Raw genomic sequence first — 11,138 nt, 5'->3', positions numbered from 1 at the left:
TCCAATGCAGGAAAGTGAAAAGTGAAGTCGCTCAGCCGCTCAGCCGCGTCCGACTCCTAGCAACCCCATGGACTGCAGCCTACTAGGCTCCTCCGTCCATGGGATTTTCCAGGCAAGAGTATTGGAGTCGGGTGCCATTGCCTTCTCTGTTAGGGCAAATTACTATCCCCCAAATTGGACAGTCTGATTTGTGAATATGAAGAGTAGCAATTTACTGGAGCAGAGACCTAAAGGCATCTACAAAAAAGCCTGAAGCTAACATTACACTTGATGGTGAAAGACTGAGTGCTTTCCTCCCACATTCAGTGACAAGACAGCCATGTCTGCCCCTGCTGCTGCTGCTTTTTTTTTCTTTTCTTTTTTTAAATACTTATTTTTTGGCTGCACCTCGTCTTAGGGCACTCAGGTCTTCAATGTTCCTTGCAGTGTGTGGGATCTCTTCGTTGCAGCATGTGATATCTTGTTCCCTGACCAGGAATGGAACCCCGGCCCCCTGCACTGGGAGTGAGGTGTCCTAGCCACTGGACCACCAGGGAAGTCCCACTACCCCTGCTTCTGTTCACCACTGTCCTTGAGGTGCTACTGGTACAATAAGGCAAGTAAGAGAAATAAAAGGCAGCTAGGTTGGAGAGGAAGAAGTAAACTGTCTTTGTTCATGGACAACGTGATATATATAAAAATCCGATGGAAGCTAATAAATGAGTTTGGTGAGGTTGCAGGATACAATTTCAGTATATAAAAAAATCAATTGAATCCTATATACTAGCAGTGTAAAAGTACAAACTGAAATTGAAAAAAGAATAGCCTTTACAGTAACATTGAAAAAATAGAAATACTTGGAGGTGAATCTGATAAAAGATGTAGGAAATATACACTGAAAACTACAGAACACTGCTGACAGAAATTAAAGAAGACCTGAGCAAACTCCAGGAGATCGTGGAGGACAGAGGAGCCTGGTGGGCTGCAGTCTGTGGAGTCGCAGAGTTGGATACGACTCAGCAACTGAGCAACGACAAATAAATGGAGAGATCCACTGTTCTCATGGGTCAGAAGACTCAGTACAGGTGTCAGTTCTCCCTGAAATGATCGAAATATCTGATGCAGCCCAATCAAATCCCAGTAGGCTTTTTTGTGAAAAGTGACATTGTTCTAAAATTTATATGGAAAAGACCTAGAACATCCAAACAACTTTGAAAAAGGACAAAGTTGAAGGATTTATAGTGACTTCAAGAAATGGCAACCCACTCCAGTATTCTTGCCTGGAAAATCCCATGGACACAGGGGCCTGGGGGGCTATTGTCCATGAGGTCACACAAGAGTCAGACACAACTTGGTGACTGAACAAGATTTATTACAAAGCTACAGTGACCAATGCAGTGTGGTATTGCCATAAAGATAGATAAGTCAGTGAGTCCAGACATAGAACCACACATACAGGAACAACTGATATTCAGCAAAGATAATTCAGTGGATCATTTTTACCACATATCATGCTGGAGCAATTGGACATTTATATGCAGAAATGAACTTTGATTCATACCTTACATCATATGCAAAAATTAAATCAAAATGGATCATAGGTTAAATGTAAAACCTGAAACTATAAAACTTTTTGATTAAAACATAAGAAAAAAAAAAAAACCTTAGAGATCTTGGATAAGGCAAAGATCTCTTATATGCGATACCAAAAAGCGCAACCCGCAAAAGAACAAATCAACGAGTTGGACTTCATCAAAAACATCTGCCCTTCAAAATGCACTATAAAAAATGGAAAAAAAAAAACCCCCAAAAAACAAGCTACTGATTGGGAGAAAGTGTTGGCAAATAATCATCTGATATAGGACTTGTATCCACAATACATAAAGAACTCTCAAAACTCAATAATAAAAAAACAACCCAAGCTTTAGAATGAGCACAAGATTTTAACTTAACCAAGAAGATATACAAATGGCAAACAAGCACACAAAAAGATACTCCGCATTATTAGTCATCAGGGAAATACAAATTAAAACTATTGATATAAGGACGTACACTACACAGCTGTAGGAAAACTAAAGTGAAAAAGACTCACCATACCAAGTGTTGAGGATGTGGGGAGCCTGGGACCCCCATGCACCGCTGGTGGGCATGTAAATGGGCCACTTGGGAAAAAACTTTGGTTGTTTCTTTAAAAGTTAAAGATATCCCAACAGTGTGACCTAGCCATTCAGCAAAAACAATGGATGAATTGTCAATACATGCAACAACATGGATGAAATTAAGCTGAGTTAAAAAAAAAAAAAAAAACAACCCAGACACAAAGATTCCACACTGTATAGCTCCATTTAGATAAAATTCTGGCAAATGCAACTAATGTCGAGTGACAGAAAGCAGATCAGTGGTTACCTGGGGGCAGGGTGGTGGAAGGAAGGACTGCAAAGAAGCCTGAGGAAATCTTTCAGGGATGATGAATGGCCCCCTCATCACTGTGCTGATGGTTTGTTTCATGGGTGTTTCCCTGTGTCCGAAATTATCAGATCATCTACTTTAAATGCATGCATTTAGGGCTTCCTCCATGGCTTATGGAGTGATAAAGAGTCTGTCTGCCAACCTAGGGGACACAGGTTCAATCCCTGGTCCAGGAAGATTCCACATGCCACGGAGCAGCTGTGCCCGTGTGCCATAACTACTGAGCCTTTGCTCTACAGCCTGGGAGCCGCAGTTCCTGAGCCCACGTGCCTCAGCTGCTGAAGCCTGCACCCCCTGAAGCCTGTGCTCCACAGCAAGAGAAGCCACCACAATGAGAAGTCCTCGCACGGTGACTAGAGAGTGGCCCCCATCGCCGCAACTAGAGAAAAGCCTGCAGAGCAACGAAGACCCAGCACAGCCAAACAAATATATATATATATATATATATATATATATAATCTGCATTTATCATATGCCAACTGTACCTCCATGAAGCTATCTTTAAAATATTGTATTGGCAAACTCTAGAACCACTCTGTGTCCCTTAAGCAAGTTGCTAAATCTCTGGTTTCCTCATCTATAAGGTAGGAGTAATGTGACAAATAAAAATAAAATGTTGGATATATTTTCATGAGAGAGAACTCAATTAGTAATGGTAATAATGGAATAATGCTTTCAAGAATAATAACAAGAAGAAAACTAATTATGTGATTCTTAAACGGCCTGCTCATCTCTACCTGCAGAGGTTTCTGTGGAGGGTTGGAAGGCCGTGGCCCTGGTTTTCCAGTTTGGTCATAATCTCACACATAAGACTTGGTGTCACTATTGTGGGGGGCTCCGATGCACACATGTCCCCTACCCTCTGCTTTGTTCTTCCCAGTTTGGCCAGAGCTGGGGGGCTCCCTTGGTCCCTGTCACTGCACAGCCCTCCCGCCAGCCCACACCACCCCCAGACACCATGGTTTCTTCCTCCTTCTCCTAATTTGGGGATGCAAAACCATGTAGACGTGTAGGAGTCTTGTAGATCAGGCGGGAGGAAAGCTCCCATGGAAGATTAGGAGAGTCAAGCACATAGCTCACTTGCCTGCAACCTTGCACACCTGTCCTCATTAGCTGTCGCCGTTTCACGACTTACGGGCCAGGTCATGCATCCTGGTTCCCGTGTCCCTCCTGATTCTGAAGGCTCCGCACGGGGACAGGCTTCTTGTCCTTGGAGTGGACAGTCCGGGGAACCAGCTGGGGAGATCGTGGGGTAGGTTCAGAGATGGAGGATCCAGGTGAGCTGGAGTCATTGGGAAAACGTCGTGAAAGAAAGAGGACGAAGAGAACCTGCCCCTGTGTGTGTGTGTGTGTGTGTGTGTGTGCGCACGCCTGTGTGTTTATAGTCCCCAACCCTTTAGCATGTATGGGGCCTGCCATGGAAGCAGACCTCAGTATTTTTTGGTGGGAGAAGTGAGTGAATGAGGACAGCTGAGCTCTGTCAGAAGTCTAGCAGCTGGAGGGCAGGAGCTGAGGCCCAGCTGGGCGTGAGGTGGGCCGGTCTGGCCAGGAGAGGGGCTGAAAGCCTGGACGCAGCAGAGGGGGCCGAGTGACGTCCGAGTGGTGGGATGGAGAGTGTGGACACTGTGTTAGGGGCCTCTCTGGGCTGCTGGAAGGGCCCCTGGAGGCCCTGCAGGGCAGCCCCACCCACGCCGCAGGTCCCTTTGGGCTCTGCTGGATCTTCAGAGGTTGTGGGCGCAGGCGTACTCCCGGGGCCCCAGACTACCTGGACCCAGTGGAGAATTTTGGCTTCTAGCCCTTCCCCTGCCTGTGGATCAGCACCGGCTCCAAAGCAAGGGCAGCGATCCCCTCCCTCACCGCAGTTAGAAGGGGCTTAGGCTCCTAACACACACACCGATCTCACACTCATGCCTGCGCCCCCACAGTATCCTGACATCTCCACACCAGACCCAGTCAGGAAACTGTCCGGGGTCGGGGTCCTGGCATATCCCCAGGGAATAGGCGTGAGACCAGGCGGCATGTCAGGGGCCCAGGCCCTCCGGCTCCCGGCCCACGGGCTCATGGCTGACCCCGCCGGAGCAGGCAGACTTGCGAGGGAGCGGTGATGTGCCTGGCACCTCGTGGGCCCTCTGACCCGGCCTCCCGCTGTTAACCCTGGAGTACCGCCCCGCACCACCCCCCCAACCTCGGTGCCACTTTAGACCCTTCCCAGTTCCTGGAATCCATACGCCGCTGCTTGTAGACGGCTGACCCCATCCCAAACCTCCTCGGGGTTTCCCGTTTAACCACCGCGCCGGGGTCTGCGGATGCTCTCTGTGCTCGCCAGGCCCCCACCCCCTACCCCCGGCAAGGGCACAGTCACCCACAGTGGCTCTGGGGTTGCCCCCCTCCCTTGGAGGTGCCTCCCTAACAGAGCACCCCCCGCCCAGAGCTGTGCCCAGGGGACCAGGGCGCAACAAGAGAGCAGCCCCTTCTTCCACGTGGCTGTCGGAAGGCTCGGGCGCAAGCCTTTGGATCAAGGCGTCTTGATCCCTGCTCTGGACTCGGAAAGGAGCAAGGGTTCCAGTTCCTCTTACTCTTGGGCGTCCAGCCCCCCACCCCCGGCTTAGCCCCGCGCCCCGCGCCCCGCGCCCCAGAGCCTTGTCATCTTGCCCACGTGCCTGGGCAGCAGCCGCAAGGCTTGGGCAGTCCCGCCCCGGAATGTGCATGCCCGATCGTGGCCAAGCCTGTGCGCTCGAGTGTGTGGCCCTGCACGTGCGCACGCATGACGTAGGGCGGCGCTGGAGCACGTCTCCTCTGTCTGCCCATCCAGGTTACTCGTCGCTGCAGGACGAGCTGCTGTCCCCCGCCTCCCTGCACTACGCGCTCCCCTCTCCGCTGCGCGCAGACCAGTACTGGAACGAGGTGGCCGTCCTAGACGCCATCCCCTTGGCGGGCACGGAGCATGACGCCCTGCTGGAGATGTCTGACATGCAGGTGTGGTCCGCGGGCCTCACGCCCTCACTGGTCACTGCTGAGGACTCCTCTCTGGAGTGCAGCAAGGCCGAGGACTCGGACGCCACCGGGCACGAGTGGAAGCTGGAGGGGGCGCTCTCCGAGGGACCCCAGGGCCCCACGCTGGGCTCTCTGGACCTCGTGGAGGACGACACGGTGGATTCAGATGCCACAAATGGCCTTATCGATTTGCTTGACCAGGAGGAAGGTCAGAGGTCAGAAGAGAAGCTGCCAGGTCATGAGAGGCAGGAGGACTCAACAGGTGCAGGGCAGGACTCAGAGCGTGAAGTGTCTCTTGTTTCAGGCCAGCAGAGGGTACACGCCCGAGTCTCAGAAACCCCCACCGTGAGTTGGGCGATGGACTCGAGCCAGGACAGGTAAGGGCAAGGGCTGGGCTGCCGGGCGGGGTGCCTTTTGCCATCCCTGGCTTCCGGGGGGGTCCTGTGCCTAGCAGCGAGTAAGGGGGAACTTTTATATGCTGCTGCCCCCCAAACCTTGTGTGCCAAACGCCCTGGAGGAAATAATTCAGTAAGGTGCCAGCTTGCCCCTGCACCTCCCAGCCAGCACGCAGGCCTCTGTGTTGTGATAAAGAGTGGAGCTGCGTCTGCAAAGGCCAGTCCTTCCCCGCCCCACCTCCAGCTCCTGTGCAGCCCCCAGGAGAGAGGCTGGGGGTGTTGGGATGGGGAGAGCGATTGTCAGGCTGGGACAAGCCACGGCCCTGGCAGTACAGCAGAGCCGGGGGCCCTGGGCCTGGTCACTGCTGTGTCGATTGTTGAAAGCAAACCATAATTGGAAACCTGGAAGCTCCAGGGCCCAGGCAAGTGGGTGGGCAGTCACAGGGCCTGCATGTGACGGAGCTGATAAGGCTGCCCTTTCTAGTTACGCCTCTCCGGAGGAGTGAGGCCAATTGGGCTTATCTGGGCGGGACAGAGCTTCAGCTGTTGAAGATGGTTCCTCTCCTGGGTAGCTCCTGGCCACGCTTCCCGCCATGAGAAGGCCTGGGACCCGGCCAGGCTGGCAGTGCAGGTGGAAGGGCCTCGTGCGCCTCGGTGGACACAGAGTGTCCAGGCCACGTCCATGCGGTGGACAGCCCACCGCACCCTGGCGCTTGGGCTAAGTGCAGAGGGGTCTTGGGGCGAGAGCGAGACAGACAGATGAGTGACAGGTATCACCGTGGCCTCTGGGGCTGGCCCAGGAAGGGCGTGGCCGAGGCCCTGTCCTCCCTGTTGCTTTTCTCCTCAGTTTCCCCAAAGTACACGGTTCCTGTGCTCCCGGGAGGCCGCGGCCACCCCTGTGGAGCTCAGGTCCAGCCTGACCGTGGGAAACCTGCTCCCCTGTCCCCTTCCCACCCTTGTCCCCCTCCCAGAAGCCCCGGCAGATGGCGCCTCCCCAGGGAGGAGCCGCTCAGTGTGGCCCCATCCCCCAGCAGGATGGAAAACAAAGCCGTTTAGGAGACAGGATAGCCGGGATTCATTCAGTGCCGCAGATGAACCCTTTGATTCTTGAGGAAAATTGGGCAGGCTGAGCGGTGAGGATCCACGGTGAAACTGGGCCTCCCAAGCACCTGTAGTGACCCTTGGCTTAACAAGCATGGACTGGATGCCCGTGTGTGCTGGCCACTGCACCGCTGTGACAGCAGCGTCCCTAGACAGGGACCAGGGGCCTGGCGGCCAAGCCTCAGAGCATGACTGGCGGGCTCTGTGACCTGGGCCAGCCCTCCCGTGGGGACAGATGGATTTCATTCATTCACCCGACAGTGAGTATTGAGGCCAGCTGTGTGCCAGGCCCCTGTGCAAATGCCTCCAAGCCAGGGTTGTGGCATTAAGCAAAACACTGTCGCCACCCGCGAGACATTTGTGTTCTTGTGCAGCGGTCCCCAATCTTTTTTGGCAGCAAGGACCGATTTCGTGGAAGACAGTTTTTCCATGAAGTGGGGGTGGGGGGGGATGGTTTGGGGATAATTCAAGTGCATTGCATTTATTGAGCCCTTTATTTGTATTCTGATTACATCAGCTCCATCTCAGATCATCGGGCACTGGATCCTGGAGGTGGGGGCCCGTGTTCTAGGGAGGGGAAACTGACAATAAACAGATAAAGTAAATGGATTGGAAAGTAATTTTAAAAAAGAAATGCTCATTAGTGCCAAGTGCTGAAAAGAAAAAATAAAGCAGGAAAAGGGGAGGGTGGAATTACAGAGAAGGCGGCCAGGGGCTCCTGAGAGTGACTTGGAGGAAAGACGTAAAGGAATTCAGGTGACAAGCCCCGTGAGCATCTGAGCAGAGGTGCCTCAGAGGCCCTGTTGGTGCAAAGGCCTCAGAGCAGAGCATGCCCACCGCACTCCAGGGATAGCGAGGAGCTGGCTGCACCTGGAGCAGGATGATCAGGGAGGTGGTGGGGCCTGACATGGCAGGCCTTGGGGTCCTAGAAGGACTGTGGTGCTTCTTGGGTGGGATGGAGAACCGTCGGAGGGTTCTGAGCAGAGATCCAAGGTGATCGGGCCACAGCCAGATGCGGCCAGGGGTAGACGCAGGGAGATGAGGTGCAGAAAAGTGACGTGGACCCAGATGGTTGGCCAGGAGTAGTCATGCTCAGGATGTATTTTTGGAATTGGAATCCCAAGGATTTGCTGGCAAATAAGATATAGTGATCGAGAGAAAGAGGGGGTGTCCCAGAGGACACAGGTGTCCTTGAGCTGACACCTGCAGGACCCAGGGTGCCGTCTGCTGCAGGGTGGGGAGACAGCTGGGGAGGAGCCCCTCAGTGGGGACTTGAGCCCGCGAGATGCCCATCAGAGACCTCCAGGCAGGTGTCAAGGAGGCCGTTGGACACACAGGCCTGCAGCTCAGGGACGAGCTGCTGGGGACCCGCCGGTGGGCTTAAAGCCACAGGTTGAATGACCTCACCTGGGAAGTGGATATAGACAGGGAGAGAGGTCTGAGAACTGAGCCTGGGCCCTTCCAGGGTCAGACGCCGGGAAAGTTAGGAGGAGACACAGAGGACACTGGGAAGGAACGGCCGGCGAGGGAGGGAGGAGCCCGCACTTGTGTTCCTGAGGCTGTGGAAGAGCCTGCTTTGAGGGGCGGGGGGGTCATCCCACCTGCTGAGCCCCGCCGTGAGGACTGTGGGATGGGAGCACCATGGGGGGCTGGACGGCGGGTGTGGGGACCCCTGATGACCAGACCATCACGGGGCCGCAGAAGCAGAGCCGTCCACTCAGAGGACAGGCCCAGCGGCACCGGTGTCCGCGTCTCTGGACGGGGCCGATGCTGTGTGCTGGTTCACGCCCTCCCAGCCTCCAGAGGGCAGGGCAGGCTCCAGACAGGGAGGACCCCTGAGAGAGGAAGCTGGGGGTGACGGGTGTCCTCGGTCTCTTCCCGGGGGCCAGGGTGCACGACTGGGATGCGGAAGGCTCTATCGTCTCCTACCTGCAAGAGGCTGCACATGGCTCCCGGCTGGAGGAGGCCCCGCTGGGCCCACACTTATTCCAGAGAACAGTCGGTGGCTCACCAGAGCTCGAGGAGGGCCCGGGGCCTGCGGCTGAGCAGTCTGAGGTCGGCAGGGAGCAGAGACCGCCCAGCCCCCAAGAGTGGACGCAGGAGGCTGGCAGCACCGTCTCCCTCCAGGTAAAGGTGGGCGCCCTCGGGCAGGGAGGACCAGGGTCCCTGGCATCCACTTACTCGCTCAGACCCCCGCTGTGAGTGGTTTCTCTTTAAAGCCTGGGGCGGTGGCTTCTCTTTCTGTCTGCCCATCTGTCGGCCTCCGTGACCCCTCTGAGGGCAGGGAGGGGCTCTCCTTGATGGGGGTCCAGAGACTCCCAGGCACACCTATGGTGCCCCTTTCCCGCTCCCCACCGCCGGCCGCCCTTCATATGCCTAAGGTGGTCACAGGATAAGAGGGGGGCTCTGTAGTTGTTGTTCAGTCTCTCAGTCGTGTCTGACTCTTTGTGACCCCATGCACTGCAGCACGCCAGGCTTCCCTGTGCTTCACTATCTCCCTCAGAGCTTGCTTAAGCTCATGTCCATTGAGTCGGTGATGCCATCCAACCGTCTCATCCTCTGTCGCCCCCTTCTCCTCTTGCCTTCTATCTTTCCCAGCATCAGGGTCTTTGGAGGGCTGGTTTTGTTTTCTTTTTCCGTCATGTTTTAGGAAGAAGGGCTTAGAACCCAGATGCCCGGCCGCTGGCTGATTTGGGTCTTACCCAGTCTTTGGGGCCAATAACCAGCTACTCTCCTCCAGGCCCCTGGGTCCCCTTGTGTAAATGGGGTAGAGAAAGGATTGTCGCCAGGGTTCCCTGGGGTCTCTGTGCCCAAGCGGGTAGACCCCTGTGGGGACAGGCTGGGACGGCAGTGGAGGGCGGGGGCGACCCCTGCACAGGCTGTGGCCTCCACCCTCCCTTCAGTCCCCGCTACTTTCTTTATTTATTCTGTTTTGTCTTGACTTCCCATTTCCGTGGACATCTGTTTCAATGTGTTTTTTGAAATCTTTTTGCATTGTGAAAAATTACAAATAGATACAAAACCAGGTAGGATAGCCTATCACCTTCCAGCACACACTTCCCCCTGACGTTATCTTGAAACTAATCCCAGATGTCTTATGATCTTGCGTGCATGCTCAGTCGCTGCAGTAATATCTGACTCTTCAATCCCATGGACCGTAGCCCACCAGGCTCCTGTGTCCATGGGATTCTCCAGGCAAGAATACTGGAGTGGTTTGCCATGCCCTCCTCCAGGCGATCTTCCCAACCCAGGGATCGAGCCCAGGTCTCCTGCATTGCAGGTGGATTCTTTACCGTCTGAGCCACCAGGGAAGCCCAAGAATACTGGAGTGGGTTGCCGTTCCCTCCTTCGGGAGATCTTCCCAACCCAGGGAGCCATCCCTCCTCTCTCACGTCTCCTGCATTGGCAGGCGGGTTCTTTACCACTAGTGCCACTTGGGAAGCCCGTTATGATCTTGACATAATTTTTTAAAAATAATTGTATTTATTTGTTTACTTCTGGCTGCGCTGGGTCTTCGCTGGCACGGACTTTTCTCTGGCTGCGATGAGCGGGGGCCGCTCTTCCTTGCAGTGGCGTCTCTTGTTGCTCAGCACGGGCTCCAGGCGTGTGGGCTTCAGTCGTTGCTGCTCACGGGCCCTGGAACTCGGGCCCAGTCTTTGTGGTGCCCTGGGTTTAGTTGCTCCGCGGCACGTGGAATCCTCCCGAAGCAGGGATCGAGCCTGTGCCCCCTGCACTGGCAAGTGCGTTCTTATCCACAGAGCCACCAGGGAAGTGCTTGACATCGTTTTAGTTTGTGTTTGTATGAAGCGGGAGTCACCGCTCTGTAACATGTATCGATACTTTTAGCACATGCGTAGCGTGTGCTCTGCATCTCCCTGGTCCCTCGTCTTCCACGCGCACGTGTCCTCTTCCGCCCTCCCCTTCACTGCCAGCTTCTCCCCTCGCCCCTGTCCCAGCCCGAGCCTTGCAGGTACCTCTGAGGACCCCAGGACCGGGTGGGCTCCACCATGGCCTGGGCTGCCGGCTGCCAAGAGGTGCCAGGAATTAAACAGGGTTTTATTTAGAAGCCGTCCCTGACAAGGACATGCCTCCGATGGCCGGGCTGCTGCACCCGTTTTTAACCCCAGGCCAGCCTGGCATTCTTGGTGGTCAGACTGCACCCATTTCTGCCACTCCTGGTCGTGCACACTTGTCCCAAAG

The sequence above is a fragment of the Bison bison genome, unplaced genomic scaffold, assembly GCF_000754665.1.
Source record: "Bison bison bison isolate TAMUID 2011002044 unplaced genomic scaffold, Bison_UMD1.0 scf7180017864236, whole genome shotgun sequence".
NCBI classification, from domain to species: domain Eukaryota; kingdom Metazoa; phylum Chordata; class Mammalia; order Artiodactyla; family Bovidae; genus Bison; species Bison bison.
The sequence above is the reverse complement of the archived record's forward strand: the minus strand, read 5'-3'. Positions refer to the sequence as shown.